A 27,006-nucleotide genomic window follows, 5' to 3' on the forward strand; every position below is an offset into this window, starting at 1 on the left:
GAGAGAGAGAGAGAGAGTCCACAATGGATATGTATAGTTATGGGAGAAGGTGAGGGTAGGACTTACACTATTTGGTGATATTCCTCAGTTGGAGGATCAGCAACCTTGGTTAGATTGGGCATTTCAAAAGTCCCAGAACATTGTCGAGCGTACAACAAATCAAGTGAACCATATAATGGTGGAAGGCAAGCACTCGATCATTGAGAAGGCTAATAGGGTATGGAACATCAAGAAAAGTAGGGCATGGTGAAAGGAAGTAATCTTACAAGGCTTGTGGTCTAAGATTCCATATCAAGGGAAGGTGTTCCTATGGGCATGATGCTGGTTGGAGGCCTACCATTGGGGGACGAGTTGCAGTGGATTGCTCTAGTAATTGTGTGTTTTGTATTATATGCTTAGAAACATGCCCACATCTTTTCATTTCATGTTCGGTGGCAAAGAAGCTGTGGGATTTTCTTTCTCGTGTATGGATTTCGTTGATAGATAAGCCCATAAAAGTTAAAAGACTGGATTTTTGGCAAGATTCCGAATGAGCCAGATAACCCAGAACATTCATTTTTCTTTCATTTCTTGAGGTGGACAGGTTTGTGGCATATCTGGTTAACTAGGAATGCTTTCATATTTGATGCAAAGTTGGTATTACAGCTCACATAGGGCGTATAAAAGAGCTACTAATGTGGCAAGTCTCTTCCTTGCGGTCATCAAATTTGGTGGAGAGTGACACGGCTATATATTGGACGAGGGTACTCTGAGCTACACCTTTGGTTCGGAGTAATTAGTGAGGGAAATCTAGTATATCACCTAGCGGTCATGTGGCCATTTGTAAAGTAATTTTGGTAATATATCTTCTATTACGAAAAAAAGAGAGTCCACGATGGCCCGAAAGCGTTAACAATAGAGAGAGAGAGCGGAGGGTTAAAAGGGTTGTGGCTCACATTTTGAGGCTAGGGCAGGGCAAAGCCCCCCAAGCCAGAAAGAGATGAATAGAGAAACGACATAGGGAGAGAGAGGTTGATCTGTGATGCTGAGACAGAAAGAGCATGATTTGTGATGCTAAGAAAGAGCGTGATCTGTGTGATGATGTTGGCAATCTATGACGATGGAGAGAGAGAGTGAGAGAGTCTGTCCACAAAGAGTCCACGATGGCCTGCAAGTGTTAAACGATAGAGAGGACGATTGCATATTAAAAAAGAGAGATGGCCTGGTTCCTGAATATATAAGAGTTTTGTTTAATGGATTAAACGATTAAAATTATCGCACCCACATAATTTGTCACGAAACAAGATCTAGATTGTCGTTAGCCCTAATTATACATACCACACGCCCCCCACAAAAAGTGTAAAAGATCCTAATTCAGAGACGGTGTCAAAATTCTGATTTGTTTTCGAGTCTCAACTATGCCTTAAGCTCTCTTTATATCTTCATCAAGCAAAGCAGCTTAGCAAAACCCCATTTCCCTTCGACAAAACCCCTGGCGGCGGGCCTTGAAGGCAACAATGGGACGAAGAAAGGAGTACTCGCCTGGAGAAAGCTTGCTACAGAGAGAGAGAGAGAGAGAGAGAGAGAGAGAGAGTTTCACCATAGCCATGGCTTAGTGAAGCTTTATGTTGGTTTGGAGGGCGCCCAGTAAGCAGCACAAAAATCTTTCCATCGCCCACAATTTTTTTGTTGCTTATTTTCCCACCACATTTGTCCACCCAGTACACTGAGAAGCTCTTGTAATCAGAACTACTTCCTTCTATTTTGCCCCAGTATGTTCTGGGCGTCCTGCGCCCGCGAACATACCAAATGGTGCCTCATTCAACAGCCCATACACCGGTTTAGGGGTCTCCGGCCCAATTGCAGCACCTCCATCAAGTACCTTGGCCCCTTCAAATCCAAGTAACGGTCCATGCTAACCCTTTGGGCTGATCTGTCCTTAGTAACCTCCTCAGGTAAACCACCCATTGATTCAATCACATGCAGCATGCTCTCATCTATGTCTTAACCTCTCCATTCTATGCATAAATCTACACTAAACAGAAATAGCTGTTAAAGTTTTCATCTTCATGCATGTTGCTGGTTGATCGATCTTATCGTGCGTAATGTGTAATATTATCGCCAGGAGAAGTAAGCATGATATCCCCTTGTGGCTGGTTGATCTATCTATGTATTTACTATATCAACAGGGGGTTATAATGGTGATGTCCCATGTGGATGGTTGATCTATCTATCTACTAAATCATCAAGGGGAAATAATGGTGATGTCCCCGTGCGACTGGTTGATTTATCTACGTAATTATTACGCTGATGGGGAGTAGTAGATCTATCTGTTTATCTACAGTCCTAAGAGGAAGCAAGGGAAAGGTCCTCATGAGAGGCGGACATGCACCCTCGATGGGTGTAGTGACGATAGGTTCTGGGTGGATTTTTTGTCCTAACTAGCTTAGGAGAAGAAGGTTGAGAGGCTCTAGTGGCAGATCTATCATAATAGTGAAAAAATCAAAGGGATTTTGGTGTGGAGTGTTTGACTGATATTCATGATGAGCAGGTTTAGGGTTTTGATCATTACACATGCATGGAAGCATAGACATACATTTATGTATATGCTTAAGTATATACATACAAAAACACACACACACACGCGCACGAGTGCACATACATGCCATACATGCATTCTCTCCAATGCTTGACAAGAAGGGAAAATGGAAGAAGGTAGTCACATTGCTTTCTATGAAAAAGGGAGAGAAAAAGAAATGCTATTTGTCCGCTTGCTTGTGCAGGTTGTACCATTTGAATTAAAAGTGCTGTAGGAGTTTGATTATATGGCCGCTGCAGCAAGGGTTGGGGTCTCTAATGTGAAGAACACGTGACTATTGTTTTGGTCTCAAAGGCCTTTTTTGTTTTGGTTGGTTTATTTGCCGCCTATTTGTGGTGTGTAATCTGCTCATTCATATATATATATTCTTGCAAGTCAGTTTTTTAGCTGAGGAATAGTGCACGAATAGTAGCAAAAGCTGGGCATTTCAAAATTATATGCTGCTCAGTCTCCCACACCCCCAGGTAGCTTACCTTGCATAATCAGATCTATCATGCCATCACCTCATCTCACATCTCAAATATGGAATAGTGCGCAAATAGTAGCAAAAGCTGGGCATTTTAAATTTAGATTCTGCTCAGTCTCCCACACCCCCATGTAGCTTACCTTGCATGTCCTTTCAGAATCAGATCTACCATGCCATCACTCCATCTCACATCTCAAATGATGACAAATTATACGCTGCCGACTTCAAGAGTTGCAGTCGTAAGTGGCTGGATGCCTGATGTGATCCATGAAGTAGCGTTTTCTGAACCCTTTGCACATCGTCAATGCCCACAAAGTTCAAGAAAATTGCCTGAACCTGCTGTGACTTAATTCCATGGCAAACTTGTAGCTGACAAGATTGATGTGATTGGTTGGGAATTGCTTTGGACAATGCATTTACAACTGGTATTAAAATGGAAAGGCTGGGCTTTGATGTGGCTGCCAGGCTGGGAACATTGATATTACATCTTTTCACAGTGTGTAAAAGGTCTCAAGGCCGAGAGAATGATGGGATGCTACATTGGAAATTTAGCTGATGGTATTCATACTGTGGCACTGGTTCTATCAAGTAGTAGGGTGCTCTACCTCTTTCCACAAAGAAAGAGAACTTTGGTGATGAACTGATGTGTGAAGTGTAGTGTTGGCTCTTGGATCCATTTTTGTCTTTCCCATATAATCAAGCACTGTGGACGGAGAAACTCTTCGGTTCTTTGGAGAGATTATGTAATGTATCTCAGGCTAATCTGAGGGTTAGATTGGCTAATTTGTGGGTTAGGGGGACCCAAAAAATTAATAAGCAGGCTTTCAAAGTTAAGTTATAGCTATTTATAACTTATAAGTGACTATATAAGTGGGATGAGCCTATAAAGTGGATTATTCTATTGTCATGTGACGGGATAGACTGTACCTAGACCATGAATGCAATCCATTCTAGATTGTCACCCCCTTCCCCTGCTTGCTCGCCCCTCGCTCTCTCCTCCCCTGTGCTGCCCAGCATCCCTGCACTCATAGTTGTCAGGTACGATATTGGGAAAATGCGGTATGGTATAATTTTTTTTTTCTCACCATATGATAAAATATGGTGTTTTAAAAAATTACTTATAAACCTAGGTATTTCCAATTTCGAGATATGGAGTATTTTAAAAAGGAGGGAAGCATCATACTACAGAGGAAGCTCAAACAACCATAGACAAGCGAAAACAAGACCATTACTCCCAAAAAAATTGTTGGGGAAAAAATCCCAGGAAAAATCCGTACGAGTCTTTACGGTATCGTGCTATATGGTATTCTGCACGATATGTCGTTGTACGTCATACGGAGATAACTATGCCTGCGTTGCCCTCCCCCCCTTGCATGCCCTTTCTGCCTCCCCTCTCGCCTTTTCCTTTTCTAGCCTTCTCTCTCTCCTGCATGCTGCCCCTCTTGCTTGCGCCGCTTGCCCCTTCTCCCTTCGCCACCTACCCCGTCCTCTCTGTCCTCCCCTTTTTTTTTCTCTCCACCATCCGTCCATTTGGTTTTTTCCTCCTCCCGCTCCCTCTTCCCTTCTTGCCTCTTCTCTTTGTTGGTAATCAAAAGACAATTTTTCAATTCTTTGGCGGCTTTTTTCTTCCGGCAAGATTCGGTCTCTTTTTGTCTACAACCCCTAGGAAGACTCCATGGCAACCGCTCCGTCATCCTCGACAGAGGCCGTTGTCCCTTGCCTATCCTTTTTAGAAGCGGACCTCCAACTCCTGGCCTTAACAACCACATCCTTAGAGGCCTCCACTTTGGTGTGCAAGACTGTTGGTAGCCACCTGGCGCATGGGCAGCTCGAGCTAGAGCTAGTCCTCGTGGACAGTGTAGGAGACTGCCCCTAGTGCCCCCCCCCCCCCCCCCCCCGCGCGGTGGTCCTAGCTCCGGTCTTCTACGAGGGGCTGGGAGGGAAGTTGGCCCTCAAGCAGTAGAGCGCCAGGATCTGGTTGCGACCACATTGATGTTGGAGAGTGGCGAACCATTGGCCCCTGACGAAGCTGCTAGTCAATCTCCAGAGCTAAGCGGCACCGCCAATGTGCCAAGCTGGCTAAGCACAAGAGGATACGGTTTCGTCAGAGAATCGTTTCGAGCATTTATTGCAGCAACCACCCGATGGTGATGAGCCCCCTCCCCCCAAAAAAGTCACCCACCCGCGCTCCTCCCGATTTGGAGGTCGTTGCCGCGCTGAGATTCCTCTCTAGGTTCCTAGATTCCTATGAGGCCTCTTGGCCCAACCGAGCCTTCGGCAGGCCCTTTCTTGCACCCTTCCTCTAAGGAGGATTCCTCCCTTTCGCTTCCCTCTCCCTCCTCGTAGCTTCTTCGCCCCCCTCCGCATTCTCGCCCCCCCCATCCCCAACCCTCGTCTCCAACTCTCACCACGACAGCTCTCCTTGCTCCGTCTCCTTCGGAGCCTGCTCTCCCCCTCGCTCCCTCCCTCCTCCCCTGAGCATTCTAGCCACCCTCCGGTTGTGCAAGACCCAGAGCGGAGGTAGCGGGCGAGCTCAGTCCACCGCTTGATTCGTTGCTTCTCAGAGCCGGTATAGATGACCATTTGTGACTCCCCAGTGAGGGCTCTCCTGCCATAATTTCTAGATGTGTCCCCCCGTCCCCCCTCCAAGGATCCTTTGGCAGCCAGTGGATTATAGTCTCTTTTGATGTCTCCTTGTCGACGGAACTGATATTTTCGAGGAGACAGTGACTCCAAACCATGCGATGATCTTCTCATATCCCTTGAGTGTAGCCTCGAGGATGGATTGGGACTTAGAGTCGGTGTTTGCGACCATCCAGGGATAGGCAATTAAGCTTTCTCATCATCTTCACGATCTGCACATCACCGACCCTAAGTGCTAGGATCAACTCCTCCCAAGCAAAGTACTCCGAGCTAGAAATCATAGCCTTGCCTCCTCCGAGTCTATCCTCTGCCGACTCTATCATGTTAAAGTCCCCACCCATGCACCAAAAGTTGGCTTGAGGAAGGGATTGGCAAGTTGTACTCCATAAGGTGGCTTTGACTGTAGCGGTGTTCGAAGTATATACATTTAGAAAGCCCACACAATCCTTGCCAATCTTGATGGTAACCCATTGGGTCCGACGAATGTTAATGATGCCTGAGCCAACTAGTGCCGGCAAGAGTTGCTTGCTGACAGAAAGACAAACTCCCCCTTGCGTCCCAGATGGGCCGAAAGAGAGACCAAAAAGTGACTCTTGCCTAGTAAAATCTTCCTTTGTAGCAACGGGTTACGCCCCTTGGAAAGATGGTGCTCTTGGAGGAAGAGTATATCAATGGGTCCCCCAATTGCAACTCTATGGAGCTCTCCTCTAAGGATGCCATGCCTCTAAAAACACTGAGGCCTCCCCAAACCCTGGATGTTCCATGAGGCAATCTGTAGTAGGGAGTGAGGGCCTCTATTGCCGGTGTGCACTTGGCTTCTTTGTATAACAGGGTATCACCCGTGAAGCGGATTTCCTTGGAAATGCAGATGCGAGTGATGAATCTTGCAAAGTCTTCGATGATGCGAGAGCACATCAACAAACTCCAGGCTCTTCAACAGGAGGTTCTTTAGGCTAGGAAGGAGATATCTTCAGAGGATATGGCCATCACTTTGTTGTCTCATCTGACCTCGTAATATTCAGCTTTCTATTCTTCTTTGATCGCCAGTGAGAGGCTCAGCACCATCACATGGGAGGAGCTTGTGCCTATGGTTTTGGACCAGGAAGAGCGGTTTACGAACCCTCCACAGGGTTGAGGTTTTGAGCCCTTGATTGGCCAGCGGCGGTCGAAAGGCCGCAACAAGGGCAAAGGGAAGTCTTCATAGGCAAAGTCTTTTGAGCAAGAGCCCGACTTGAATCGTGATGCCTTGAAAGCAAAGCGGACCTGTAACCATTGTGGCGAGAAAGGCCACTATTGGAGGAAATGTCTGCTAGGGATACTCGGGAGTGGATTCTAGACAGTGGTGCTTCCAGGCACGACTCCTTCCCGAGAGTTATTACAGGATCTTCAAAGGTGCATAGGTCACAGCATCCTTATTGGTGACAAGTCCACTATCTCTATTCACAGAGAGGGCAGGTTGGAGATCGTTCCCGATGGCAGAGGGGGGAAGCATTCCTCCCAGGTTCTTTATGTCCCATCCCTTAGTTATCATCTTCTGTCAGTGCATGAGGTTTGCAAGAGTGGCATATGGGTGGAGTTTGATGAGCATTTTGTTGCTCTTCGGGACAAAGCAACAAGCTAGGTTGTTTGGGAAGGCAGAGTGGAGAATGGGATTTACAGACTGAGCACTCTCTCTTACAGGTTCTCAGTTAGGTGATTTCTGGCAGTTTCGTCATGGCCACTTGAATGTGGATACGCTACGGCGGGCTTTCCGGGACCAGATGGTGGATGGCTTGCCAGATGTTGGCAGCAAGCTTTGTGTTCGTCAGTCAGAGGAGCCTTTACAGGTGAACTATGCTTTGATGTCTCGTATGATTCGGGACAAAGAGTCCACTTCCGTTAAGGAAGCTCTTTTCCAGGAGACTTGGAGGAAAGCCATGCAAGTGGAACTTGAAGCCATTGAGAAGAATAACACCTGGGAGTTGGTTCCGAGGCCGTCTAAACGGTCAGTCATTGGTGTCAAGTGGGTCTATAAGACCAAGTATACGTCTGATGGGTCGGTGGACAAGCACAAGGCCAAACTTGTGGGGCTAAGGGCTATGCTCAGCGGCCTGGCATCGACTATGAGGATACCGTTGCATTTACAGTGAGGATGACCACGATTCAGACAGTTCTTGCCCTTTCCTCTTCTCAGCGGTGGCCAGTGTATCAGATGGATGTAAATCTGCGTTCCTTAACGGTGACTTGCAAGAAGAGGTGTATGTTGAGCAACCTCTTGGCTTTGAGGTTCTGGGATTAAAGGGGATGGTTTACAGGTTACGGAAGGCCTTGTATGGTCTTAAGCAGGCTCCCAGGACTTGGAATGAGAAGATTGATTCCTTCTTTTTACGGAAGGGTTTTCAGAGATCAGCTGCAGATCCTAACTTGTATCTCTTTTGGGAACACGGTATGATCACGTTGATTATTCTTTATGTGGATAATCTCATTTTCATTGGCGGTCATGTGGAGCACATAGCTGTGACGAAGGCTGCTTGTTAAAGGAGTTTGAGATGACCAACTTAGGCTTACTTCATTTCTTTTTGGGATTGGAGATTTGGCAGACATAGAGGGGTTTTTTGTTTCCCAGAAGCGGTATGTTCATGAGTTGTTGGAGACCTTTACAATTAATGATCCTTGTGAGCAAGTTGATGCCTCCTTGTATCGGAAGCTTGTTGGTTCATTGATTTGGTTGCTGAACACCAAATTGGACTTGAGCTTTCCAGTGGGGTTGTTGAGCTCAGTCATACAGACACCTTTGAAGACTCATTGGGATGTAGGATTGGGGATCTTGCGGTATCTGCAGGTACGAAGGATCTTGAACTCTTCTATGACACTAGAGGGGGAACGACAGAATGAGTTAGACTCCAAGGACGGAGTGACTCAAATTGGGGAGGAGATGTAAGCCCAGTAGGGCGTGCAGTGACAGACTCAACCATGTGTCCAAGAGATAAAAATATAAAGAGAGGGAGGGAAGAGAGAAGGGAATGGGAGCTTTGCACAGTACACCACATTGAGCGGGGAACAGGCCCCGCCCCCTTTCAGGAATTTATTTAAGAACAATCCACGGGCACTCCGGCCAGGATCAATACAATCAATGAATACAAAACAAACAAATATGCCGATGTAGGATATCCAAGTCGATGTCGATGTACAAGATCTTTGATGTCGAGCCCACCACGGGGATGACCCACAAGTATCTCTCACCGGGCTAGTACCATATCCAAATCCAAATCCAATGAATCCAAGTCCAATGAATCCAAATCCAAATCCAAATCCAAATCCAAATCTAAGTCGAAGTCCAAGTCGAAATCCAAGTCCAAGTTCCATAACCAAGTTCCATATTCATGTCCAAGCTTCATGCCTAACCTATATGTCCAAGTTCCATGTTTATGTCCAAGCTTCATGTTCCATGTCCAAGCTCTATGCCCAAGTTCTTCATGTCCAAGTCCAAGAAACACTCGCTTATCCCATGAGTAATCTCCACAACTCCTATAGCCTTGTCCATGAAGAAAACCACGGACAAGCTATTTCTCGCAAGAAAACTGATATAAAACTTGTTTTAATGGTTTTTGGGTGATAAAACAATCCAAAAAGCAGTTTGTAGGGTTTTTGGAGTAGTTTTAGGGTTTTTGAAATTTTCGTCCGTACAATTCTATACATGTTAGTACAACCCTGTACATGCATCCGTATCGCCCATGCATATGCCCATACAAGTCTAGAGTTGACCATACATCTGAAAAGCAAGTTGGAGAAGGTGTTACTGGCGAAGAAGAAACTCTTTATGATCATAATGATGTCCACATACACTCCACGATCTCCTTCAATCTTCAATGATCTTGTTCATGGTACTACAAGAGAAGTCCAATCCTTTTTATACTTGTAAGAGACCTTGCTTTTTGCCAAAAAGCCTTCATGCTTTTGCTTTGTCTTTTTATGCTTTGCTTTTCTCTTTTTACTTTTATTAATAAAATATTACTCATTTTTTGGTGCTTTACTTTTTTGGCTTTAAGGCCTTGCTTTTTGGCCTTAGAGCTGCTTTTTGAGAAACCACCTTTTAGCTTTTTGGTCCGGCTCAGTCTCCTCTTTCCAATGGTGCCCTTGGCTCGCATTCAACCCTGTTTGACTTTTTGCTTTTTTTTTGCTTTTTTTAATCAAGAATGGTGCTTTTTCTTAATCAAACCTTATGGACTCTCTCCCCATGTCTTCTTTCACCTGACTGGTGTCCGGACATGGATTTCATTATGCAAAATAGAGCTAGGAGGGCCAAATAGTTACAGGAGATCCCGACATGAGGAGATCTACATCAGGCTACGGATTTACCCTTGGCTTAGGAGCTATTTCTTGGAGGAGCAAGAGGCAGCCAACTATTGTCTTGTCTTCTATTGAGGCAGAGTAGCGGGCTACTTGTGGTGCTGCTTTTTGCGAGGTTGTGTGGTTGCGGAGGTTACTTGGCGAGATTGGGTTTCCACAGAAGGAACCCACGGTCATCTAGTGCAATAACTAGAGCTATATAGCTATTGCTCGGAACCCGGTCTTCCATGCCCAGACCAAGGACATAGAGATACAATATCACTTTGTTCGTGAAAAGATTTTGGCTGGTGACATCTTGCTTGTTTATTGTTCAATGGAGGACAATGTGGTGGACCACTATTGCCTTGTCTTCTATTGAGGTAGAGTATCGGGCTGCTTATGCTGCTGCTTGTGAGGTTGTGTGGCTACGGAGGTTACTTGGCGAGATTGGGTTTCCACAGAAGGAACCCACAGTCATCTAGTGCGTTAACTAGAGCTATATAGCTATTGCCCGGAACCCGGTCTTCCATGCCTAGACCAAGGACATAGAGATACAATATCACTTTGTTCGTGAAAAGATTTTGACTGTGACATCTTGCTTGTTTATTGTTCAACGGAGGACAATGTGGCGGACCTCTTCACGAAGTCTCTACCTCAGGCGATGCTTCAACAGCACTTTAGCTCATTGGGATTGGTTCCACATCTAGGAGCCGAGAGGGGGTTTTAGCAGTCATCTCCTTTCTGTACCATATTACTCATCAGTAGGGAGTGAGGGCCTTTGTTGTGGGTGTGCTCACCCGAGTTAGTAGTTTCCATTTTTCCTCATTTTTTCCATTGTTTTCCCAGTTTTTGCTTATCGTAGGGGACTTCTTGTGCTTGCCGATTGATTTGTGGTGGCTGACCTCATTTTTCTCCTGGCTGATTGTCATGTGCGCTAGCTGACTGGTTTTATTCAGTCGTGGACATGTATGCAGCCTGTTGGCTGTTTTTGGACTGGCCGACCAGCAGCATAGGGTGGTATAAATTTTATACCACCCTTGTCCCCCCACTTGTCATTGTACCGGATCTTGTGTATATACCAGAGTTTATACAGCTTCTCTCTCTCTCTCTACACTTCTGCGTTTTCTTTCTCACAGCAGTTGTCTCATTTTCCGCTGTGCATTCCGACAAGCAAAACTGTCGGAACTGCCCTCCACTCGAAGAGTCTTCGACGTGGGTTTTGACGAGTAGTAGTCACAGCCAATTCTAGGAAGAAGGCATGCCAGGTGGGCGTGGATCCTGTCCTCCATGTGATGCCACTGTGGTCGAGCTCAAGAGTAAGCATAATCTGAGCTCCACTTGTCGCAATGCAGGTATTTGTAGGAGAGGGAAAGGGATACTGCTACTGAGATATGAAGGAATACAAAGAGCAACACTACTTTCTCTGATCATGCTCTAGTTATTTTGTCTTGGAGGTAGGACAAACACTTGAGCACTAGGATCCCGGACAGCCTCATACAGAACTCCGAGATATGTAGAAGGATAGAGCAGATATGGGAGGGGTTGGATTTTCTCCTAGGTTTCGCCACAGGCACCTTAGATGCAAGCCTTCGCGAGATTAGTAGTTTACTACAGGAGGTAGCATAGAGCAGATTGGTTGGATTTCGTGAGCAGGAGAGGAGCATTCACCAGGGCTTTGCTTCTCTCAAGCAACTTCAGGAGAGTTTCCCAGATGGCCCGTGGATTGAGAGTAAGCTGGTTGCCGCCCGTACAAAGCTCATATCCATAGAGGAGAGGAGGGTGGAGTATAGATATCATGCTAGAGAGGTTGAAGATAGTCACTGGGGATTTATTTGAGATTGCAGGTCTCCACAGGCGGAGAGATGGTATTCACAAGGGCATTCACCAGGGCCTTGCTTCTCTCGAGCAACTTCAGGAGAGTTTCCCAGATGGCCCGTGGATTGAGAGTAAGCTGGTTGCCGCTCGTACAAAGCTCAAATCCATAGAGGAGAGGAGGGTGGAGTATAGATATCATGCTAGAGCTTCCTTCTGGACCATAGTAGCGACACGTTTCAAAAAACGCGTTTCAAAAACGCGTTTGAAACGTTTCAAACCTTTCCCAAAAGTTTGAAACGCGTTTCAAACTTTCCCATCTTGGCATGTGAAAAATCAATACCATATATGATATTTATATGCCAGAATATATGGGATCATTGATAGCATTGATAAAATGATAATATGTTGAATATATGCATGCTTGTATGATGTATCAGGATTTAGTAATAAGTATGTACTATCATCTATGCATAATGGGCCCATGGCCCATGGGATAGCAAATGCCAAATATGCCAAGGCAGTCATGTTCAAACTTCAAACTCAAAGTTTCAAACTTCAATCCTAGATAAAAACAATGCAAGAAAGAAATGAGCCATGGTGTATGCTGAATATGTACAAACTACAAAGTTCAAATGCCAAACTTTAACTTCAAAGGTTGCAGGCTGCAGCCTGCAGGTTTCAATCATGATTCATGAATCAACAATCATAGATAATACTAAATAGACAAATCACATGACACAGAGTCTCAATGGTAAATGCTCATCATAAGTAAGTTCAAGAGTCAATAGTAAATAGTCAAACACAATCCGTGTCACATGTGACACACAATACATAGTACAAAATAAAGTAGAAAATAGAATCAGGAGTCAGGAGTCAGGACTCAGGAGTCATCCTCCTCAGACGGAGACGACGACGACTCCTCATGGTCATCTCCATCCTCTGATGTCTCTGACTCTGTGCCGGAAGAAGACTTTGCCTCAACTCCATAAATCTCAGGTTCTGCAGCCGTAGCACTCGTAGAAGCTCCATCTCTAGATGCATGCACTCGTGTGATACAAGCTGGTGCCATCAACTCCTCGTAAAGCATAGCATAGATGTCAGGCTCCTCCTGAGGAATATCCGGTACATCCTTCACCAACTCTATGTCAATCTTGTCGACATTCACTTGGCGCGGCTCGATTGGATTGCCTTGTTGCTCAATTAGACGGAGGTTGCAATGACAATAAACCAACCGTTCTAATTGAGCACTGCTCAATTTGTTCCTCTTCTTTGTGTGGAAGAGAGCCCATGTGCTCCAGTTCCTCTCACAAGGCCCAGAGCTGCAATCTTGTGAGAGGACTCGCAATGCAAGGCGTTTCTGTTGTGGGGAAGGACAGTCAACTTTCTCCTCTGTACTATGCACGGCGTGTTTTTTTTGCTCTCTGGAAAGCGACTGAATCGACTGATATGACCCGTCTTAAATAACATTAAAAAATAAAAAGCCAAGTTTGAAACGCGTTTCAAACTCCCAGACGTTTGAAACATTTCAAACGGGTCTGCTAAAGTTTGAAACGCGTTTCATAGCAACTATGTTCTGGACCCAGGTTGAAGATAGTCACTGGGGATTTCTTTGAGATTGCAGGTCCCCATAGGCGGAGAGATGGTATTCACAAGTTGTGAGGCCAAGATGGATCTATCGTTTCTGGCCTCCCTCCCTATGTGAGAGCCATAGCCACATATTTTTTCAAATCCCTTCTCATGGGGCCTCCATTATCCTCACAGGTGGTGGGTGCACGAGAGAGGGTCTTGCGGCACACGAGAGAGGTGGTCTCCCCCGTTCTCCCTCTATTGACTCTCTTCATAGTTGAGGAGCTAGCGAAGGCCTTGACGGCTCTTCCTAGGGACAAATGCTCAGGAGCGGATGGGCTTCTTGTTTCCTTTTTTCTTCGTCAGTGGAATCTTATGGAAGGCGGCCTTCGAGCAATCTTCAATGAGATTATGACCACAAGCGCCATGCCAGAGAGGCTTTCAGAGAGTCTGATTCACTTGATTCCTAAGGAGGGTGGTGGCAAATTGGAGATTGGGTAGTGGAGACCCATCACCCTCCTTGGGACTGCCTACAAGATTTTGGCCAAGGCCATCAGTCGGAGACGTCAGCCCTTTCTTCCCAATTTGATTCATGATACTTAGATAGGTTTGTTCAGGATTGGTTCTTCACTTTTTGGGAGGCGACCGCTTCGGTTGGGATACAACAGCAGGATCTCATTGTGCTTCTTTTGGATTTCGAGAAAGCCTATGATAAAGTTGACTAGGGCTTCAAGTACCTAAAAACCTTAGGACAGAAAGCCTTTAATTATTCAGACATTGGCAGGAACTTGAAGGAGCCTACTAAATCAACCATTCTTAATAGTCAATGTTGTTGTAATAAGGCCGTTTTCTCGTCTTTTGTGGATGAGTCTTTAGGCCATATACAACTCTTTATCTTTAAGTGACTTAATTTCTCTCCGTAAGTTTCATCGAGATTTCGTAATTTTCTATGTAGACAAATGTTCTAACAATTTTGTGTTTACATGCAAAAAGTTCTATTTAGAATGTCTTTTGAGAGAAGTTAACTCTTTTGCTCAAACACATGAAAGTAGCTCTCTCTCGCTCCAAGAGGTTATTACAAAATACTAAGATTTTTGTAAATCTTTTGGTTTCAAGGTGAGCAATAAGTTACCTTTTCTATATGCTATTTGGAAGTTTCATAAACATCCCAAGAAGCCTAGATTTATAGCTACCTCTAGTAATCTCTCTTTAACTTCGGTCTCAAAATGGTTAAGTAATTGCTTTAAGGCCATTTTGCTGAGTGTCCATGAGCTTTGGAGAAATTTGCTTAGAAAGAAGGATGTACCTATATCGTAAATGGATCTTAAAAGATTCAGTGGGAGTGATTCTTGTTATAAAATTCTTGAACTCTTCTTGTAGTCTCATTGAGAAGTTCTTCTCCTTTGTGCCTTCAAACTTTTGATTTCACTACTTTGTATACTAAATTGGACTTCAACGACTTGTGTGGTAGAATTAAATCTCTGATTTGTCTAGTCTTTCATTACAAACTAGAGCACAATAGATACAAAGCTTTGTTCATAGAAAAATCAGCTCTTCATTTTGATTTTTGTTGTTTGAAAAACAAAAACCAAGGCATAGCCAAGAATAAAAGAAGATATACTAAGATTATAGACCAAGATGATATTATATCTTGGTTAGATTTTCTCCTAGATAACCTCTATATAACCTTAGGTAATTCCTTATTTAAACAAACCATTGGTATTCCTATGGGTACTAACTTTGCTGTTTTTTTTGCCAACTTTTATCTTTTTACATATGAATTTGATTTTATGGAACGCCTAGTTTCCATTGATACGTGTCCTATCTTCCTTCACAAACTTTGTTAAGTGAGACGTTTTATTGATGACCTTTTTGTTCCCAATATTCTTGATTTCCAAGGCTTTATGTATTTAAACCCTGTCTCTCTAGGTGGAGGAATTTATCCCAAAGAGTTTTTTGAACTTAATTGCATTGCAAATAATGGCCATTGTTCTTTTTGGACCTCAAGATTTCTCGATATTGTGTTGGTATAGATGTAGATATATATGATAAATGTTTACAGTCCGAGTATTCCAACTTAAATATGGTGTTGTCTTTTCTAAGTTATTCAGATTCTCTCGTATTTGTTCAAATAATGTCACGTGCATCCCACACTTTGATGCCATGTAGACATATCTGTACAGAAGGTGCAGGACATGGGATGGAAAATTGGTCCCATGTGAGCCTAGTCCGGGACGAGTCATCCAGGGATCCATCTCAGTCGTCCGAGGTCAGGTGTGCATTGTTCTGCACAGGAGTCCAAGGTCAGGTGTGCATTGTCCTACACATGAAACAGCGCCAGTCCGTGCTGTGAGTCTCCCTCTGGAATGTCAGTGATTCTGTGTATTTGGTATGGTACTGGATGCCAGATCATTGAGTAGGTAGTTAGGGTTTGCTTTTAGGAAAAGGGGCTAGCCCATAGGGCTACCCCAAGTCTTAGTGTGGGCATGGGGATGGTGTGAAACCACCCCAATGAGGGCCAGGAAGACCCTTGCTGAACCCACCGGCCATGGAAGGGCTGTAGGACAGTCCTATGGTTGCCCCTCTTGTAGAAGCAGACATAATTTTGGGCATTCAGTGGTTTTATAAGTTTCTTCCTGATGTCAAGTGGGACAAGCACACGTTCCAGATCAATCGGAATGTGTCAAACGCCCCAGTGACCATTAAGTGTGAGCCAGGAATTCCGAACTTTCTGCTCATAAGCCACTTGCAGGCTAAGCAAGCAGTCAGGAAAGGCGCACAATGTGCGATGATATACATCCAGAGAGCCTAGACGGTGGCCAGTGCTTCCGAGAAGTACTCGGCTCTCCATGAAAAGTTCCAGAAGATTTTTCTTGGGGACAGCCAGCTTTCCCTATCCAGACCCGAGGACCACAAGATTGACCTCCTCCCAGGCTCGGAACCCCCGAGCAAGTTTCCGTATCGCCTTTCCAAGGCAATGGAATCAGAGTTGGACTGCCAACTCCAAGAATTGTTGCAATTTGGCTTCATCCGTTCCAGCGTGTCGCCATTTGCAGCCCCGATCTTATTTGTCAAGAAGAAAGATGGGTCTTCCCGGTTGTGTGTCGATTATCGTGCACTCAATAAGATTATCGTGCACTCAATAAGTTGCCTATCAAGAGTAGATTCCCGATGCCTCGAATTGATTATATTCTTGAGAGGCTGAATGGAGCAAAGGTGTTCTCGAAACTTGATTTAAAGAGTGGATACCACCAGGTACGGATTGTGGAGGGGAACATCCCCAAGACAGCCTTCCGTACGGAACGGGCCCACTATGAATTTGTGGTCATGCCATTTGGCTTGACGAACGTCCCAGCTACATTTAACCGCATGATAATGCGTGTTTTTCGGGATTTGATTGGAAAGTGTGTGTTCATATTTCTAGACGACATACTGGTATTTTCAGCTACGGTTGAGCAGCATGACATTGATGTGGAGAAAGTCCTTAAGTTGTTGGAAAGCAACGAGCTCTACGTCAATGAAAAGAAGTCAGAATTTTATCTGTTTCAAGTGCATTACTTGGGATACATAATAAGTGCCGCAGGCATTCAACTTGATCCGGCTAAAGTGGCCGAGATTGTCAATTGGGAAATACCTCAGACAGCCTATGACATCAGATCCTTTGTGGGTATATGCCAGGCATACTCCACCCACATAGACAAGTTTTCTGATCTCTCGGCGGATCTCACTGATTTGCTAAAGGGTGTGAAGACAAGAAGGCAAAAGATTCGAATGACTCCACGAGCGTTGGAGGCATTCAAGAACCTCAAGGTGGCTTTATCAAAAGCGCCTTGTTTAGCACTTGCCTCGTGGGACGAGCCATTTTAGGTGATCACCGATGCGAGTAACATCGCAATTGGAGGTGTATTGCAACAGAATGGTCATCCAGTAGCTTACATGTCTCGTAAGTTATTGCCCGCAGAGAAAAACTACTCAGTCTATGATCGTGAACTCGTGGCAGTTATACAAGCCTTGAAACATTGGAAACATTTTCTGTATGGCTGTGACTTTGAGGTTCGCACTGACCATCAAGCATTACGCTGGATTCAGACAATGCCAAGTGCACAGTGGAGTGATCGACAACATCGTTGGAGTCAGATATTCCAGTAATTCGGTGGTATGATTGAGTACCTTCCAAGAAAGGCTAATCCAGTGGCCGATGCTTTGAGTAGGAAGAGACAAGTGACTACGATTCAAACCACTAGACTCGATCTTGTTGGTAGAGGACTAGATGACATGAAGCACACGTACGCGGATTCCGAATTTGTTATGCTTATTCCTTGCAGGGCAGGTGACCGCCGAGGATGTTGCTCAGTTGTTCATTCGGCATTGGTACCCGATTGGCGGGATTCCTAGGACTATAGTGTCAGACTGAGATGCCAAGTTTACCAGTCATTTTTGGAGGGTATTGTTTGATAACTTTGGTACTAAATTGAATTTTTCCAGCACATTCCACCCACAGATGGACAACCAGACAGAGATATACAACCAATTGGCCTTTGATGTGCTGAAGTGTTATGTCCACGAACAGCAAGGTAAGTGGGAATCTTATTTGCCTTTAGTTTAAGCTGTTTTGAATGATTCTTTTTCTTTAGCTATTGGCAGGACTTCATATGAGGCAACATTTGGATGACCTTTCTAGTCATTGTTGACCAGGACCTCGTCTTCAGTACTTGAAGCCAACAGAGTGACGGAGTCTTACGAGGAGATTTTAGAGTCAGGTAAAGATAGGTTGGCTAAAGCGCAAGAGGCCTACATTCGATTGGCCAATAAAGATCGAAGGGATATGAAGTTTTCGGAAGGGGATTGGGTTTATCTTCGGATTATGAAGCAAAGGTTGAGACAGGTGGGCAAGCGATGCCCAAAGTTGTCTTTCAGGAGCTTTGGACCTTTTCCCATCAGGAAAAAGATTAATGAGGTGTCTAACCAGTTAAAGCTACCTCCGAGTTGGACTATGCACGATGTGTTTCACGTCAGTTGGTTAAAGCCATATGTAGGTCCTATTCCTTCAGAAGTCAAAGACGAAGCGGAACCAGATATTGTTGATGAAGCAGAAGTTATGGTTCCAGAACAGATCCTTGTGCACCGTTTCAAGCATGGCTCAGGCCGAAGACTAAGATAGTTCCTCACGAAGTTTCAGGACCGAGGGACCCACGACGCGGTATGGCTCGACAAAGAGTTTTTTTGAAGACTATCCGGTGTTATTGACGGACTATTTGGAGACTATGCAGCTTCCGTCAAGTTAAGCAGAAGGGGATGTTACGTGCATCCCGCACTTGGATGCCACGTAGACATATCTGTACAGAAGGTGTAGGACTTGGGATGGAAAACTGGTCCCATGTGAGCCCAGTTCGGGACGAGTCAGCCAGGGATCCATCTCAGTCATCCGAGGTCAGGTGTGCATTGTCCTGCACAGGAGTCCAAGGTCAGGTGTGCACTGTCATGCACATGAAACAGTGCTAGTCCGTGCTGTGAGTCTCCCTCTGGAATGATGTCAGTGATTCTGTGTATTTGGTATGGTACCGGATGCCATATCATTGAGTAGGTAGTTAGGGTTTGCTTTTAGGAAAAGGGGCCAGTCCATAGGGCTACCCCAAGTCTTAGTGTGGGCATGGAGATGGTGTGAAACCACTCCAATGAGGGCCAAGAAGGCCCTTGCTGAACCTGAAACTTGCAGCGGGTGCCCGGGGGACTAGGGTCTTTGACACACTTGTTGATACCATCAATGCATGTTAAAACACTTAAACATGGCCACAGCCTTAACACATATCCATCATCACTTTGCATAAAACATAAAGCTGGACAAAACATCCACAAATGCTGATAATGGAGCTTGCACGTGTGACACCGCATAGAGGCCGGAATGGGCCGACCCCCCCCTTGGAGTATTTTATTACCCAAGGAGAATAATATCATGTACAAGCTTTGAGGGCCTTACTCTCCCCACGGGAGATGCCGGATTATCCCTATACAAATGCCATAACACAGCCCAAACACAAGGCTACCAAGCCAGAACATAGGCTGTAGAAATGCCGAGCCAACAATATAATCCATATACCTCCGTGTGGGTACTGATTCTTCCCCAAAAACCACGGGTCTTCATGCAATAGAGCTGGTACAGCAAGTACAACTCTCCATTCAGCCGGTATAGCAGGTACAATGGCTAGTATAGCAAGTACAGTGGCTGGTACAGCCGGTATGGTGGTTGGTATAGCCGGTACAGCAGGTACAAATGCTGGTACAGCAAGTACAATGACTAGCACAACAGGTACGGTGGCTGGTACAGCCGGTACGGTGGTTGGTACAGCCGGTACGGTGGTTGGTACAGCAAGTATAGAGGCTGGTACAACCGGTACGGTGGTTGGTATAGCAGGTACAGCAAGTACAAATGCTGGTGCAACAAGTACAATGGCTAGAAATCATAATAAATGATTAAATTCCCTTGCCTTCAGTATTTCTTCGCGATGGAAGCCTCCAAAACAGTCCCCAACAGCCGGTATTCTTCATGGGCAGCCTTCAAGTGAGAGAGAAAGAGAGTAGCCATCATTAGGGCAACCTGTAACGGTGGTAGAGGCTAGTGTGGAGCAAGAGAGCCTCCATTAATGAAGAGAGAGGGCTCCAATTTATAGATTTGGGCCTCCCATGAGCTAAAATGGCAAGAGAAGGTTACGATGACAAGTGGAGAGCCACACAATAGCTGAAGTGACAAGTGTGAGGCCACTTGTCTCACTTTGATCTTTTTTCTAACAAGTGTCAAGCCACTTGTCTCACTTTGGTCCACTTTATTGCCACATGTCCCAATCTAAGAGATGGGTCCTTTCATAATCTTTACCTCTAAAAATATCCCAACTAGTAGACATTCTGTCATAGGCACTTTGCCAACTCTTGGTATTTGCTCAATTCCAAATGTAATGACGCGAACAAAATTTCCATCGGAGTCGGGCCAAAAATAGCAACTCTCCTAAATTTTAGGAGTGTGGTCCTTTGTATTCTAGGATAATCCCCCATCCCCAAAGCTTGTACTTTCCAAATATTTAAACATCCTGGAGTCCACCAGACTCCTTCCAGACTTGGAAATGTCCAGGCTGGTGACATCCTCCCCAACTTCTTAAAAGTTGTCCGCAACTTTAAGCTTCAGGCCATATATTCAAGATATAATCATGTCCCATCGATTAGGCGAGACGAGATAGTCTCAAAAATCCAATATAACTGAAGAATCCATGTCCCAAAGAAATGGGCGAGACTAAATAAGTCTCCATAATACCAATATCAAAATCATGTCCGGGTGAGACAAAAACAGTCTCATAAGAACAGATATCATAATCATGTCCCAAGATAAATGGGCGAGACAAATCAGTCCCATAAGTCCAGATATCATAATCCACGTCCCAAGTAAATGGGCGAGACAAAACAGTCCCATAAGTCCAGATATCATAATCCATGTTCCAAGTAAATGGGCGAGACAAAATAGTCCCATAAGTCTAGATATCATAATCCATGTCCCAAGTAAATGGGCGAGACAAAATAAGTCTCCTGCCAACAAGACATCGGTCCGCATGACCCCTGGCATAGACATAAGTCCTGTCATGTCCACTTTACCACTTGCACTCCGTGTTGGTACTCTGACCACACACCTTGGATGAGAGGTGGGCTTACAAGAGACACACAATGAGCCGGAACGGCCGACCCCTCCCTTGAGGAAATTGTATTACTATTGGAGAAATTCAATACATAGCTTCACGGGCATCCATTGCCAAATCCTCCATGCCAATTCATATGAAATTCAGCATTTAGAAAACAATGGTATGTCGATGTAGATCACCAAGGAGTTGCCTTGACGCCCGGCCCGACTTCAGTGCCCATATTCTCTACCATTGGCTCTATGTTCTACCAAGCAAGGTAGCAACATCTTGAAGAGCACTTAGGACAAGAGAAATACTACACAGGGCGGCTAAACAAGGAGTCCTGAAAACAATCACTCGCAGGCATAGATAACTTGGTGTTCCATACGCATTTCTGCTACACATAGTTTATAGGCGTTTCTGTTAGGAAAGTGAATGCTGCGAGAATCAAGAGAGAGAGAGATGCACACAGATAAGACACGGGTGAGGCAACAACAACTGTACTCAACAGGGGAAGGCTACAAGGATGGGCGTCCAGGATCAATCCCAAAGGTGGTAACAACTGAAGAGGGGGTGGCCTATAAATAGGCCCCAGTCAAGGAGGTCGGCCCTGAGCAGATGGCCGACCAGATCTGGTCGGCCCCTTACTGAAGGGTGGCCGACTGGTCCTAGCCCTGGCCCAAAACCCGTCTGGAAACAGCCTCCAGAATGGCCCTAAATCTCATAGAAATGGAACCAACTGTGGACCTCTCACTGGCCGGGCACAGCCACAAATAAGCCCTCTCTCAAATAGAAAACCATGAGATGCCCTAAATCTTAACACCCTCTCTGCAGCTCATGGTGGGCAACACATCTGAAGACACATCCGATGAAGATGCCGCCATGAACGCCAAAGAAGAAGGGTACATACAACTCTTTCCCAAGCTGATGCTATAGGTCCCTGCCGGGAGTATGTTGGCTGGAACACACCAAAGCCAAAATCCTCCCAGAGAACTCATCCCATCGCAGAACCTCTGACTTCGAACGCTAGACTCACTAGGTCCATAGTCGATGCACAATCAAGCAATGAACGCAAACACCACTGGTCCATAACAAAAAAAAACTGTCGCTGCTGCCTGCCAGAATGTCAACTGATAAGGGTCAGAAGCAACCCATCACCCTGCCTCCCACTTGCCCTCTCTGGCTGTGACATCGTGGAAGGGGGAACCTGCCCTAGAATGGGGCAACAGGTGCCAATTCAGCCCTCAAGGAGCGGTCACCCTTTGCGGAAAGGTCGGCCTCGGAATCAGATGACGAGCCAGCATCCTTCTTGGTTTTGCAATCTCTCGCCAAGTGTCCTCGTTTCCCACACTTGTAACACCTGCTTCTGCTCTTCTTCGTTTTCTCCAGACCAGCAAGGGCCGCACTAGTCAAGGTCTGAACGGCCGGGGATACCTCTAGGCTGATAGTCCGAACCAAGACCGAGTGGGCCTTTGAATCTCTGGCCTCCCAATCCTGAAGCTGCTCTAGGAACTCGTCCTCCTGAGCCGTGGTCCATTTCTTCGGGTTCTCGGGACGCTCTGGTTTCTTTTCGAAGCCCTCAACAAGTTCCCAAAGACCTTTATGAATGAACCAGATCTTGAGTTGGAGCTTCCAGTGAGCATAATTTGCCCCGTTCAATCTATCCTCTTGGGTGGAGCACGGTGGAGCCATGAAACCTGACCTGGTGAAAATGTGGATCTGCCCAACAAAACAGCCAACCAACGCTGCCAGAAGCAATCAACAGTGCCACGAGCAGACTACAGACCCCTCTATCCAGGTGCCGACAAGATACGTCAGCACCACGCAGCACCAGGGTCTCGAAATCAGCCTCCGCTGTGCCTGCAGTAAATCGCCTCTTTCAGGTGCCCTCACTGAATCCCGAGCCAACTTGGCTCTGATACCATGTTAGGAAAGTGAATGCTGCGAGAATCAAGAGTGAGAGAGATGCACACAGATAAGACACGGGTGAGGCAACAACAACTGTACTCAACAGGGGAAGGCTACAAGGATGGGCGTCCAGGATCAATCCCAAAGGTGGTAACAACTGAAGAGGGGGTGGCCTATAAATAGGCCCCAGTCAAGGAGGTCGGCCCTGAGCAGATGGCCGACCAGATCTGGTCGGCCCCTTACTGAAGGGTGGCCGACTGGTCCTAGCCCTGGCCCAAAACCCGTCTGGAAACAGCCTCCAGAATGGCCCTAAATCTCATAGGAATGGAACCAACTGTGGACCTCTCACTGGCCGGGCACAGCCACAAATAAGCCCTCTCTCAAATAGAAAACCATGAGATGCCCTAAATCTTAACAGTTTCGGCCACCACCTCACACTACCCTCTCAAATGCCCATGTTCCCTTCCATCTGCTCTCTATTGTTCCACCCACACATGGTAGAAACAATCTTCAAGAGAGCACGTAGGACAAGAGAACACTACACAGGGTATGTTGTGCTTGTCACTACCCTTTGAAGTGCCCATGTTCCCTTCCATCTGCTCTCTATTGTTCCACCCTCACATGGTAGAAATAATCTTCAAGAGAGCACGTAGGACAAGAGAACACTACAGAGGGTATGTGAATCATGAGTTCCATAAGTCCAAGGCATCCCAAATAAAGGGAGCCAAAAAGAATAATCCATAAACCTGAGGATAGATCCAAAGAAGTCCAAGAATCCATAGACCTGTATACCATAATCCTTGTATACCATAACTCTTACCACATACTCCGTGCTAACCACACACCTTGGAGTAGAGGTGGACTTTATCCATAAAAGCATCATATCCATGAGATATCCAAAGATTTCTTCTCTATAAACTCGAATAGATTCGTCCATAGAAATTGCTTGTGAAGCCCAATATCTATATAAATCTCGTCCAAGAAAGAAATCTCCATAGATATAATCCATTCCAATAAAGGGAGCCATGAAAAGAATTCATTCCATTAAAGGGAGCCATAAACAATGTTTCCCTGAAACCATCTCAAGGCAAACAACACCACCTTTCTCCATAGCTATACAAGGGTTAGTGAACATCAAAAACACTTCATAGTAAATAGCAAAAGCACCAACTTTGGAAACTCAAAGTATACTTAGCTGTTCTTTGCCAGGTTGGTCATGAAGCCAAAAGAAATATCTCCTCACCATATCCTTAAGATATCCCGAGATATATCTCCATATAGCTTGCCTGTAAGCTTGATAATATAATCCACAATATCCATATGGAAAGAGTGCTAAACGTGTGCACATAAAGCCAACTCCATACTTCCAAGATAAATTTTGTGAATTCATAAATCCTTAGATCAACTTGCTGTCTACTGCTGCTCATGCTCTTGCTTCATAAGCTATGAAGCGGCTAGCCATGCTTAACAGCAATGATGGTAAGTGTGGTCCCCACTTGAGATCTTTTCTCTTCCTTATTGATAGAAGGAAGCCTCCGCTTCCAAGAAAGCCTATGCTCTGATACCAATGAAACTCGCGGCGGGTGCCCGGGGGACTAGGGCCTTTGACACACTTGTTGATACCATCAATGCATGTTAAAACACTTAAACATGGCCACAGCCTTAACACATATCCATCATCACTTTGCATAAAACATAAAGCTGGACAAAACATCCACAAATGCTGATAATGGAGCTTGCACGTGTGACACCGCATAGAGGCCGGAATGGGCCGACTCCCCCCTTGGAGTATTTTATTACCCAAGGAGAATAATATCATGTACAAGCTTTGAGGGCCTTACTCTCCCCACGGGAGATGCCGGATTATCCCTATACAAATGCCATAACACAGCCCAACACAAGGCTACCAAGCCAGAACATAGGCTGTAGAAATGCCGAGCCAACAATATAATCCATATACCTCCGTGTGGGTACTGATTCTTCCCCAAAAACCACGGGTCTTCATGCAATAGAGCTGGTACAGCAAGTATAACTCTCCATTCAGTCGGTACAGCAGGTACAATGGCTAGTACAGCAAGTACAGTGGCTGGTACAGTCGGTATGGTGGCTGGTACAGCAAGTATAGCAAGTACAAATGCTGGTACAGCAAGTACAATGACTAGCACAACAGGTACGGAGGCTGGTACAGCAAGTACAGAGGCTGGTACAACCAGTACGATGGTTGGTATAGCAGGTACAGCAAGTACAAATGCTGGTGCAACAAGTACAATGGCTAGAAATCATAATAAATGATTAAATTCCCTTGCCTTCAGTATTTCTTCGCGATGGAAGCCTCCAAAACAGTCCCCAACAGCCGGTATTCTTCATGGGCAGCCTTCAAGTGAGAGAGAAAGAGAGTAGCCATCATTAGGGCAACCTGTAACGGTGGTAGAGGCTAGTGTGGAGCAAGAGAGCCTCCATTAATGAAGAGAGAGGGCTCCAATTTATAGATTTGGGCCTCCCATGAGCTAAAATGGCAAGAGAAGGTTACGATGACAAGTGGAGAGCCACACAATAGCTGAAGTGACAAGTGTGAGGCCACTTGTCTCACTTTGATCTTTTTTCTAACAAGTGTCAAGCCACTTGTCTCACTTTGGTCCACTTTATTGCCACATGTCCCAATCTAAGAGATGGGTCCTTTCATAATCTTTACCTCTAAAAATATCCCAACTAGTAGACATTCTGTCATAGGCACTTTGCCAACTCTTGGTATCTGCTCAATTCCAGATGTAATGACGCGAATAGAATTTCCATCGGAGTCGGGCCAAAAATAGCAACTCTCCTAAATTTTAGGAGTGTGGTCCTTTGTATTCTAGGATAATCCCCCATCCCCAAAGCTTGTACTTTCCAAATATTTAAACATCCTGGAGTCCACCAGACTCCTTCCAGACTTGGAAATGTCCAGGCTGGTGTTGTTTTTTTATCGAATTAGATATATCTTTGAGTTTTTGCTTTTGGAATGTTTAAGATTAAAAGTAGTAAGTTTCACAAAAATGGAGTCCATTTTTTGTATAGATCATTTTAGCTCATAGTTTTTATTTATCATTGCTTCTAGTCTTGCTTGATCATTGCTTTAATAGGGAAGTGATTGTTTTGCTAGTCTAATTGTAAGTGCTAGCCTTCATCATGGCTGAGTCTGACCTTCACCTCCGGAGAAGTGATAGAAACTCAGTTCGTTGGTCTCTGTATAAAAATTGTGTCCTCTTGGTTGGAAATTATATATATATATGTAAACTTGCACCTACTCTTGGGCGCTGATGCCATGAGTAGGGATGTCGTAGCACCTAGTCTATGCTATGCATGATGGAGTTGATGATCTTATACTTCATGATTGGACAATCTTTGAGATAAAGTTCGCACTTTTTGTATTCTTGTCTTTGCTTGTTTTGTTCTAGTGAATTAGTCATTTAAAGTTTGTTTTGCTAATTAGTCATTCAAAATTTGTTTAGCTTGTTTGTTAGAAATTCTTTTGTTGTGGTTCAATAAAGAATTTGTGTGTGTGTATGTGGGCTTGTGTGATTTAGTTATGTATTTATCTAGTTTTGCAAGTTATTATTATTATTATTTTTTATTCTCGAGTGTCTATACGAAGCTTTCCTATTTTTGATTTTGTTTGTTTTTAGTGATTCTCTTCTTTCTTTTAAAATTATTCGTAAGTTTAGATTCATCTAGACCATCCGAAGGAAGTCTTCAAGAAGGTACAAGGAAGGCCAAGCATAGTTTTCTGAAAAACTTGGTTGAGGTGTGAGCTGCGAACTGCCCCCCCAAGCCTGTGCCTGTTGTCGCCCCCTTCCCCTTGCTCATGCCATTGCCTTTGCCTCTTTCCCTGCTCGCCTTCGCCCCTCCCCCCTATTCACTGCCTTCCCCCTGCCCCCGCCTTCGCCTCCCCTGCATCCCCTCTCGACTGTGCTCCCCCTGCTTCTGCCCTCCAGCGTCGTCTACTCCCTCCCTCCTCTCCCCCTTTCTCCCCCCTGCTCCCGCCAGCGCCTACTCCTGCCTCTTGCGCCTCCCTCCCCTATGTC

General features: G+C 45.2%; 1 protein-coding gene across 5 annotated transcripts in view; it reads left to right on the forward strand.

The window, feature by feature from the left end:
* Positions 1-1,353: 1,353 nt before the first annotated feature.
* The window catches only part of LOC147632212 (uncharacterized), a 44,164-nt gene continuing 18,511 nt past the window's right edge, over positions 1,354-27,006 (forward strand). For 2 of the 5 annotated variants that reach the window (XM_086808865.1, XM_086808866.1), the window contains exons 1-2: positions 1,360-1,934; positions 2,763-2,913. The gene's annotated coding sequence lies outside the window, so the exon portion shown is untranslated. Of the gene's footprint in view, positions 1,935-2,762; positions 2,914-27,006 lie in introns of all 5 variants that reach the window. The other 3 variants (XM_086808868.1, XM_086808867.1, XM_086808864.1) reach the window with 3 other exon arrangements.

This window comes from Cibotium barometz, chromosome 14, assembly GCF_041138505.1.
Source record: "Cibotium barometz isolate CiBa-2024 chromosome 14, ASM4113850v1, whole genome shotgun sequence".
Taxonomy (NCBI): Eukaryota; Viridiplantae; Streptophyta; class Polypodiopsida; order Cyatheales; family Cibotiaceae; genus Cibotium; species Cibotium barometz.